This window comes from Temnothorax nylanderi, unplaced genomic scaffold (genome assembly GCF_030848795.1).
Source record: "Temnothorax nylanderi isolate EJ_2023f unplaced genomic scaffold, tnyl_v1.0 TNYL_tig0194_pilon, whole genome shotgun sequence".
Taxonomy (NCBI): Eukaryota; Metazoa; Arthropoda; class Insecta; order Hymenoptera; family Formicidae; genus Temnothorax; species Temnothorax nylanderi.
In genome coordinates this window covers 275,695-287,257 of record NW_027249256.1, presented here as the reverse complement: position 1 = coordinate 287,257, position 11,563 = coordinate 275,695, and the positions used below count along the sequence as shown (strand labels likewise).

The 11,563-nt window shown below is 36.4% G+C and overlaps 1 long non-coding RNA gene across 1 annotated transcript; it reads right to left on the bottom strand.

Annotated features, from left to right (window-relative positions):
- Window positions 1-388: 388 nt before the first annotated feature.
- On the bottom strand, window positions 389-2,368 carry LOC139778763 (uncharacterized). The gene is made up of 2 exons (XR_011719663.1): window positions 1,225-2,368; window positions 389-761 (listed from the first exon to the last, which is right to left on the bottom strand). It is a non-coding gene; the product is annotated as an uncharacterized lncRNA (long non-coding RNA).
- Between the last annotated feature and the right edge of the window lie 9,195 nt (window positions 2,369-11,563).

The window sequence follows — 11,563 nt, the reverse complement described above, 5'->3', positions numbered from 1 at the left end:
ACTCTCTTGCTTTCGTGAACAAAGGCAGTCTAAATCCTAACGCTCACGTGATCATTTCAGTAAGAATAAATCTCATCTTTGAAGGGAATATTGGACCTCATAAAGATTCATCTCACCGCGGGTTAGTTAAACTGAGGTCCAGTGCCTCGTTGGTTAATCTCGTGAACATCTCATCTTCTGAAGCCACGTGGCTGCTGATTGTAATCGGTCAACGGTTCAACGGCTTCACGTTGTACTTTACGCAAGCTAATTGTATAGAACGCTCACGCTCACGGTGCTCATCCTTATTGTACATCATTCTCAGGCTCAGTTTAATACACAACGTAGTGTATATAGTGTATATAGTGACTACGTTACGACTCTGTGATAAGAAATAAATCTGTAAAACTCAGTGCGGATCGGTTCTTTTTAATCACCTCGTTGTATGATCTATTTATCCGTTAGTATCCTATCAGACAATCTCATTCTCAAACAATATAAGTGAGTATAAAAGTGCATGAGTATAAGTATATAAGTGAGAGTATATCAAATATTGTATAATAATATAATAAAATAAATAGCATATAACATAGACCACTTAGACATATGTTACGGTAACGTTAACAGGGTTAAACTCATTTTAACATTAATAATATGGTAACACTAAACTTAATCACTATCCGATGATGATTCACAGGAATTTGAATCACTGCTACTTTGTGAAGAACTTGAAGCTGATGAATTGGGCGATGCGCATTGACGTTTTCTTTGTTTTTCTTCTTCTGCAAAATATTTTTAACATTATTATTATTAAGGTGTTTTTAATTTTTAAATAATAACTTTTAGAATATATTGTTTTCTAATTTTTTGTATTTATTTGTTGAAAGATTTGTTTTAAAAAATCTAGAATGTCAAGATCTAGAATGTTAATTAAAAATGTTTATTATTTTTTATAATTATCTATGCTAAGAAATTTTTAAAAATATTAAAATTTTTTATTTAATTCAATGTCTTATATTTTACATGTAAACGCAACTATATTACAAATTATTTTTTCAAGTATTTTTTTACTGTTAAAGAGTTCTTTAACTGTGTATAAAGTAAAGAAAAAAATATTAATTATTAATAGAAAAAAGTACTATACTTTAAGGATTCATTTCATTAAGTTAGTTGTTTTTATAAATTTTTATGAATATATCAATCTATAAACACATATTTTCCATAAAAAATACAAAAAAATATTACCTTTAAACAAGGGCGGCAGTGTGGTCTAGTGGTAGAGCGCCAGACTCGTAATCTGAAGAACCAAGTTCGAGTCCACTAGAACCATGTAAACATGGAATGTTTTTTCCGAAAGCTGCGCCCTCCGTGCAAGATAGGCTCTTGTGCGGAGCAAACTGGGCTCCGTCTTTCGGAAAGAGACGTTAACCCGTTGGTCCAAAGGGTTAAGTGAGAGGAGAAGGTTAGTATTGGATGAGAATTGAAGAAAGGGTTGGGAACGTCCCTACAAAACGCCTTGCAACCCTGAGGGGAGTCAATAAACGTATTTATCTTTTATTACCTTTAAACATATAAAAATTATTTGTCTATTGTTGTTTAAAAAGTATTGACAAACACAGCAGGTTTGACGAGAATTCTTGGGTAGGTGAGCGATAGAAAGAGAGTTCCTTTTAATTTCGTCTTTATTATATGCAGTTCTTTCTAAAAATATGCCAACGTAAAAGAAATTGATATGAACTAAAAAGTTTTTACGTGAATATAAACAAACAAATCAGTAATCAGTCCTGAAGATAGAATAGAGAATAAACTAAAAAGAGCCAGATCTTACAGGACGGAATCAAAGTATCTAGATTACTGACTGAGAATGAGAGTCCGAAACGTATTTGAATGTAATGCTGCTGAAGAAAAAAAGAAAGATAGAAAAATGAAAAAGGGGGGTCTCTGCATGAATGTCTATCAGATCGGTTCTTGGGCTAGAATTTTAGGCCAGAGCTACAAGAACGAAATGTAGATCTCAGATCTGAAGACGAGAATGAACCTAGCAGAGTCCCTTGTACTTTGACGACCAATGTCGATCTTCAATATGGCGTCTTAAGATTCGAAATCTATTAAAGACCCCGCTCGTAGGACTGGATCCCTCGCCTCGATCTTCCCTCGCGGACGCTAGTAGTTGCAGATCTCCTTTTCCTGCTGATTAGTCCACTCCTTGGTCATCTGAATCTCGCTCGGTCAGAGTCCAAAACCTTTGCAGTTGTCAAGATCAAGGTTGGGTAGTGTCTAGTTAAAAAGATAAAAGTTAAGTTAAAAAGTTAAAAAGTTAAATATTTTTAACTTAACTTAGTTACATTTTAGACTTTTAACTTTTAACTTAATTTAGTTACATTTTATCGGTAACTTATTAACTTTTAATTTAACTTTCTTGAAGTAAACCATGCCATAAATAAAGGCGTCGCGAGATGCCTGCCTACAACTCTACATTTATAGTATAGGACCTTGATTCTCGAACTCAACTGTGAATTTGTTTACATACGAAACGGCCCAATACTGCGCCAGTACTGGTTGTTGCAGTTCGGGTACTGGCGTAGTACTGGCAACACTACTGGCGCGGTACTGGCGCCAGTACCGGATGATAACTTGGGCCCAATACTGGCAGACAGTACTGGCCCAGCCGTTGTCTACTGGTACTGTCCCAGTACAGGATTTATGATCGGTTTAGTACTGCGCCAATACTGGTTGCCAGGTGCCAGATTTCTGATACAATGCTACGTGCCAGTATCGAGCCAGTATCGAGCCGACACTGATTTCCGATATTCACCCGACATAAAAAAAATTATTTATTTTGAAATTGTATTACTATTTTTTAACTAAATTTGTTTCTTAAGATGCAGTCTATGATTATAAATATTTTCTCGTATTTGAAAAACACACTTACCTTGGTGGAATTCGAACTCGGGACCTCGGGACCTCTGGATCGTGAGCCAACTGCCTTACATGGTAGACTACTTCTTAATTTGATGTAAGTGTTATATACAATCTACATATGTCATAACCAGCGCAAATATATAATTTTTCAAAAATTATCTTAAGAAACAAATTCAGTTTAAAAAGAGTAATAAAATTTTGAATTGGATATATGATATAATATTTCTTAATGTCGGGTGAATGTCAGAAACCAGTGCCGGCTTATTACGAAATTTTGTGTTCGTAAATATATTTATAAAGTTAAAACATTCTTACACAAAAATAAGAAAAACCTTTCTTATGGCATCCTTAATAAATAATGATCGGGACCTCATCCGGTTAGCCCTAATAAATAAGTAGTTATGAAGTTAAAATATCCTTATTAAATCTTTACAAGGGTCTTACTAGACAAAAATAAGGAAACCTTTCTTATGGCATCCCTAATAACTAATGATCGGCGCCTTATGTTATGTAAGGCCATCCCTAACAAATTTTTACACGGGTGGCTGATAGAACCTTGGCCGGCAATTGACTGCCGTAGCATCGGCCAAGCGTTGGTCTTCATTGTAATGCCAGATTATTCTATATAGGTAGGCAGTCAGTTATTTGCCAGTGATGGCCCAGTACTGTCTGACAGAATGTTGGGCGACGTACGGCTGCCAACCATCGGCCAAGTGTTGGTCTTTGTTGTAATCCCGGATTATTCTATATAGGTAGGCAGTCAGTTATTTGCCAGTGATGGCCCAGTACTGTCTGACAGAATGTTGGGCGACGTACGGCTGCCAACCATCGGCCAAGTGTTGGTCTTCGTTGTAATGCCGGATTATTCTATATAGGTAGGCAGCCAGTTATTTGCCAGTGATGGCCCAGTACTGTCTGACAGAATGTTGGGCGACGTACGGCTGCCAACCATCGGCCATGTGTTGGTCTTCGTTGTAATGCCGGATTATTCTATATAGGTAGGCAGCCAGTTATTTGCCAGTGATGGCCCAGCACTGGCTGATAGAACCTTGGCCGACAATTGACTGCCGTAGCATTGGCCAAGCGTTGGTTTCATTGTAACATCTGGCAACTCCTATATGGGGGGCCATATTCCGTGTAGTGTGATTGGTTGTATGCTTCTAGAAGAATTGACCAATCACAAAGCTCAGAATGCCCCATTTCGTATACGCTAGTCGCAGCACTATTACTTATCTCCGTGAACGCACTAAACGCAGTATAGTCGATCTGGCTACTGGCTTCCACCTCTTTACAACAAACGCTATATTTAATAACTCGCTGGACCAGAACCGAAACGAAAACGTGATTATAATTGATCATATCATTCAACATATCGACTGATACATTTGCGACGGAAAAAGATTTCCCTCAGGCACTCAAACGTGCTTTTATACAATATAATACTTCGATACCATCTTCAGCTCATGTTGAACGGTTGTTCAGTGCAGGAGGACTCGTTTCCTCCTGCACTGAACAACCGTTCAACAATGAGCTGAAGATGGTATCGAGGTATTATATTGTATAAAAGCACGTTTGAGTGCCTGAGGGAAATCTTTTTCCGTCGCAAATGTATCAGTCGATATGTTGAATGATATGATCAGTTATAATCACGTTTTCGTTTCGGTTCTGGTCCAGCGTGGCGACAAAAAAATTTAACTTTTAACTTTTTAATTACTAATTATTATTAACTTAACTTTTAATTCAATTAATTTCATTATGGATTAACTTGTATCTTAACTAAGTTAAATTTTCAAGGCTGTTAACTTTAACTTAACTTAGTTAAAAAAAAAAGTTAACTTACCCAACCTTGGTCAAGATGAATCCGAAAGAGAGGCAGAGAATCGACTCGTCCGAAAGATCGCAAGCAACTGCGGCGGGCGGCCATGACACTTAAACGAGAGAAGGAGGCGGAGGCGCTTTGAGCGTGGCGACTAGAGACCTTTTACTAGAGACTGGCCATTCGAGGATTCCGCGTGATTGGTGCACGTGACTTGGGCCCACAAAATGACAGCGCCAATAAGGAACGCTGCTCACCGAGCGCGAATGGGCATAAAATTTGGATTGAAATACGCTTGCACTCTGAATGTATAGTGCTATCGCTGATGAATAATGTATAAACTAGTGTATAAATAATGATGTAAATATATATAAATATAGTGATGTATAAATGTATGTCCTGAAAAATGTTTCATAAGTGAAATAATATCTTTAAATAATAGGGAATCAATTGATAGTAATCACATAATGCCGAAAGAAAAAAAATTGTTTGGTAATTATTTTTATTTTTGTGTCTTTATTATTTTTACTTTTAGCGCAGGGGTACAATATATATGTAAAATAAAATGACTTGGAAACCTTGCCATAAAAATTTTTCTTCCTTTTTTGGTGCTATTAAAGCAGTTAGGAACATTGAAACTTGGCATATTTATACCTACAAAATTAATTATTTAAGGAGGTTCAGTGGCTACAAAAAAATGCAGCCAGTTTCATGAAATTTTAATATGTTGTTCTGGAATGCAAAATAGAATTATGTGAATTTTTTGGGAATTTTTCACCGTCCCGTTTTGAAAAAAATCTACTCCAAAAATTTAAAAAGTACAATTTTTGGAGTAGATTTTTTTCAAAACGGGACGCTGAAAAATTCCCAAAAAATTCACATAATTCTATTTTGCATTCCAGAACAACATATTAAAATTTCATGAAACTGGCTGTATTTTTAACATAGGTTCTTATGGGAAATGACATATATTGCATACCTTCAGAATGAAATAAGTGCAAGAAAAAATGCAAATAATAAGAAAAAAAAATATGCACATGTAACTTAATAATTTACAAATAAATGAGCGAAAGAAAGGGGAAGGTTACCGCACATTTCGTAGAAAAATTAATTATTAAAGCATAAATTGCTTGATTTTTCGTCTGCTAGACTGCCACGGTCGTGAACGACGTGAACAGCAGCACGCACTATACACGCGGCGACCAATCAGAGCAATCCCCTTCACTCCCACTACTTCAAACGCTAGTGCGCTGTTACCAGAACCCCCGCGTCCCACTACTCCCCCCGATGAAGCCATCGAACCTCCTTAAATAATAAGAGAAAACACGACCGTTATACAATCAAATACGAATAACACGTCGCATTCGGTCCGAGCTTAGATCTTTTATTCTTTTTGTGGCTCAATATTAATTACCGTGTACATATATATAATATATAACATCGTATCTAATTATTATTAATGTTATTTTATTTTTTATATTTATTATATACAGATTAGTTTTTCCAAAATAAATATTAGTTAAATTAGTTATCGCAGACACATCAAACATACTACTTTCTTATTTTTCAATTAATAAGATGTTACATATTGTTATTACAATGAAAAAAATCATATTACTTATTATAATATATTTCTACAGGTTTTTAAAATATCTAGTATAATGTAATCTAGTTATATATATATATATATATATATATATATATATATTAGATTACATTAATATTATAATAATAAATATTATATAATTGCGCATACTTTTTTACCTTTAATTACAATATATAATTAAATAATATAAAATATATGTATTAATATATATTAATAAAATATATATTATATATATGTATATATATATATAATACTACAGATTTTTAGTAGCAGCGAATATCGGAACGCATTCCATGTATGTATGTATAGGTTGCGTGCGCAGCGGCTACTATAGCTTAATTTGCCTAGGATTGGTCTCTCTCGCGTGGAGCGCAGGCATTGGCGCGATTCAGTGCCGCCAGCATGAAGAATAGAGATAAGGAGGACGAACTCCTATAGGCGATGCGTCAGATTCATGAGCCCAAAAGTGGTTGTCGATATTAGTTCGAAGTGCTAATCGAGATGTCGCTTCCGTCCCATAACGGCGTATTCATGTATACAGTGCGAGTGTATGTTAGTAGATTACTACACTCGTGTGACTCGTGATAGTCGCGATCAGGTGAATATACTACGTTTACGCGAGCGTTATTTCTGTAATAACTAATTGCGATAATCCACTCGTTTACGCGGAGTAAATTATCGTAAAGTTACTGTAGAAGTAACACTCGCGTATAAAACATAGTATAAGAGAGGAAGAATTTTCTGAAATGAAAACTGTGTGCTCATTTCCCGGTTGTAAATCGGGAAGTGCTAGTGAAAAGAGAAATAATAAATTACATGGTTTAAAGAATAAAACCATGTTTAAATTTCCACGAACGGTTTGTATTTACATCAATACAAAATTCACATATTTGAATTAATTTGCCTGAAATATTTAATATTTTTACAATATTTATTGGTCTAGGATAAATTTCCATTTATTCGACAAAAGTGGGAAGATATTATCGGTCGCAAAGCAGAGGATACCGAAGTTCTTTGTGAGCTTCACTTCAGATCAGAAGACATACGAAGTAATTATGAAATACTTCTTTCAAGTGGTGTACATCATACAATGGAACGTGGAAAAGTCACTTTAAACTCGACAGCAGTTCCTCAAGAAAACGTGTGTAAAGTGAGTACTTTTTTTGTGAAAAATGCAAATATAACGCTAAGTGGTAAAGCATTCAACTTTATCTTTCAAGTATTTGTATGAATATATTTATGTTTTTCTGCTTTCTGCTATTCTGTCAAGTAAATTCCCTTAGTGAGCTGTACAATATTTTCTTTTGTCATATTTTTATATAAACTATATATTCCTTTTTATCTCCAAAACTAAATCATCACAGAAACATTTTTCTTTCTTCATATATTTTTCTAAAACATGAATATTGATTTAATTACTTTATTATTATTATTATTGTTCTTTTTTTGAAATGCCAGAATAAAGAATTTGAGAATAATGAACTCAGGACAGCAACAGCAGAGATCTGTTTAAACCAGCTTCTTCAAACACAAGAAAAACCCATTATGTTAGACCAACTCTTTGAAAACGCAGAAATTCATTTAGAATCGATAGACGCATCAACAATACCATCACCATCAACTGTCATGAAGAATTCAGAGAATGACATTAATATCAACTCAGATACATCAGAGTCATGCTTAATTTGTTTAAACCAGCCTCTTCAGAAAACACAAGAAAAGTCCATTATTGACCAATCCTTTGAAAACGCAGAAATTCATTCAGAATCAATAGACACATCAATATCACCACCATCAACCGTCATGAAGGATTCAGAGAATGACATTAATACCAACTCAGATACATCAGAGTCATGCCTAGAGACTAATGAATTAGAGTTATTCTCATTGGAAACGCTGAATTATTGTCTCAAACAAATCAAATTTCCAGAAGGCTGGGCTCATTTAAAATTGATGTTTTTGGGACAAGATTCTATAATAGTGGGATATTGGCACGCAAATCGCCCAGCGCTAAAAGAATTTGTCATAAACGTCGATGGATCTGTTGATGTATATATTGTTATCAGTTACAAGTGATTCCTTTATAATGATTTCTTTATAACACTTTATATCATGTTATTTTATCGCAGGTTTTTATTAACAAAAAAGCGGTGTCTATACCTGGAATAAAACCTGGTACAACTACTAATAATGTGATAAACAACATTCAAGTTCTGGAAAAAGTGTTGCTATGCGATGGCAGTGGAATAGCAGAAAGGTATTTTTTCTTTCAACCTGAAGCGGGGAGCACACACTTCTGCACAACGCATAATGCGTAAGCATAAGAAAATTGATTGGTCTATTTCCTTATGCACATGTGTATGGACCAATCAATTTTCTTATGCTTACGCATTATGCGTTGTGCAGAAGTGTGTGCTCCCCGCTTAACATTTTTATATGCATCACAACTATGTAGATATATGTAAACTGTTTGCAGGCATTCCGGTTTGTGCAAAGGATATGTACTACCTAATCAAGCACACTTTAAGTATAACCATGTTCGATGTGTACCATGTAAAAAGTTGATTGCCAAGAGTTCTCGCCAGCAGAAAAAACAGTTGAGCCAATCAGTCAAGGCACAAGTCAAACGCCAAAAAAGTAGAAAAACAGTAAAATATGAAAAGGCGAAGAATAAGAGAATGAAAACCAAGGTATTATTCACAGTATTAAAAGAAATGGTTGGAATTATTAAAAATTATTAGAACAGTAAATATTATTTTATTTTATTTTATTTTTTAATTTTAGCTGGTGGAACTAAAAGCCGAGGTTGCCCGATTGAAAAAGAATTGCGCAAAGGCAAATAAAGCCGTGGTAGAGAAAGAAATTTCGAATTTGCCTCAGGCGCAACAGGAAGCGGTCAGAGCATGCTTCTCTTCAGCGAAAGTAAAGAGTAAAGGACGACGATACACTAAACAATGGATATATGAATGCTTACTCATGAGGATTAAAAACAGAAAGCTCTACGAGCATCTGAGATCACATGAGATTCTTGCTTTACCTCATGTTGACACTGTGAATAAGTATGTGAAATGCATGGGCAGTACGTATGGGTTTAGTAGCACCATGTTTGATATGTTGCGTACAAAAGCTGAGCAGATGGAACCGGCTGAAAAAAGAGGTATGTATATTATTACTGCAAGGTGGGAAATTTAATTTGAGAAAAAAAATATTATTTATATTGTTCTCTGTGCAGGTATTCTTCTTGCTGATGAAATGAAACTGTCTGAAGCCTTAAAGTTTGATAGAGATTCCTGTCTGTTTCATGGATTTGTAAATCTAGGCGATTATACACCTGAATCTCAAGAACATGAACTAGGTGATCATGCTCTTGTGTTCATGTATCAACCGTTTCGCGGCTCGTGGGTACAGGCGGTTGCATGCTTTCTCAGCAAGGGTTGTGCCAACAGTAATGTATTGCAATGCCTCGTTCTCGAATGCATCATACTCCTTGAAAAGAGTGGATTTCTTTGTGATGGTGTTACCACAGATGGTGCAACGTGGAATCGAAGTATGTGGAAGAAATTTGGAATTACCGAAAGTAATATTTCTTGTCAACATCCTTACGATCCTGAGAGAAAGTTGTGGTTTTTGTCTGATTTCCCCCATCTGATAAAAAACTTCCGTAATTTTATTACATCACAACTGGAGATATGGGTAATTATTGAACTATAACCATAGTGGAATAAGCACTTCTTTATTCTCAAGTGATCCAAACTGTGCTCATTCTAGTATGATTATAGTTTAATGTGGATAACATATTTTATTTGATACGCTTTGAATACATGCATCCATTTTATAGTAATATTTTATGCTTTGCAGACACCCGATGGAGTGATAAAAAAGAAACATTGGAAGGCAGTAATAGAGTCCGAACATCACCCTTATGGTTTGAAAGTTGCTCATAAATTGAAACCTGACCACTTAGATCCAAAATATTATCAGAAAATGAATGTACCGATGGCGTTCCAAGTAAAAAAATAATTTGCAAAGAAGTAAAAAAAAAATTATTATATTCTGATTTCTATATATGCATTTTATTTTTAGTTATTCGAAGATCGAGTCGCTGCTTCTATGTCTATATATCAGGAATACCATCCTGAGCTTGCGGATTGTCAACCAACAATTCAATTTATCAAACGAATAAACAGGCTGATAGAAGTTATGATGTCTCGAACTCCCAATAAAGCTTTAAGACATGGTAGTGATGAAGAAACCGTAAGAATTTTTATTTTTTACATTTTTCTAACTTTTGTCTGTACTTTTGTGAAGTTACATCAACTACCCAGGTTATTAACGACCATATAACATTATTGTTTTAGGTGATTACTGAGTTTCTCGAATATTTACACGAATGGGAAATAACTGCAAAGAAAAATGGTTTTTATTTTCTAACGGAAAGTACGTGCTATGGCTTGAAGATTACACTGAGAGCTACTCTAGAAATACTTGGATGTTTGACTTACGAGTGCAACTATAAATACTTAATGACTGCAAGGTTGAATCAAGATGCCTTGGAACGCTTCTTCGGTTTGGCAAGCCCCACACTACCCCGCCGGACGGCCGATGCGGGTGTGCGTCAGGCATTTTCCCCTCCGTGCTAAAAAAAAAAAATTGCGTGTACATACATCGTCGCGTTAGAAACAGTATAATATATAAGTGTCACAGTAGTACTATAAGTAATAATGAGTAACAGTTTGTGACGTGACATTAGTCACGTCCCCGGCCCGGATGGTAGCTCGGCCGAGGTGGGCGTCAAGGGTGGTGCCTCCACCCGAGCGGGCGAGGCGTTAGCATTATCGTAGGCTAAAATTTGTAAGACTTCTAGGTTAGGAGCGAGGGTGCGGAGCGGATGGCCAAGGACTCGTGTAACGACGTAAAGTCGCACCGCGGGATTATGCAGGTGGCCAGCCGGAAACTCACCAAGGAAGATCGGCCGACGGTCGGGTCGCGCTGGGGCCCATAGCCGGGGTAGCGAGCACCTAGCACGAGGGGCGCGTAGCCCGCAACAACAGATGACGGCCCGGGACACAGAGGGACCGAGGAGGGGGACGCCCCGACGAAGGTCCCCGTCCCACGATGAAACCACTACCGGAATTCCGCCACCGGTCGACAGGCCATGGCCCGTCCAGCCTGGTCGTCGACGGAACGGTCCTCGAGTCGCGGCCTGGACAGCCGGACTCGATGCGGATTTAAAACACCCG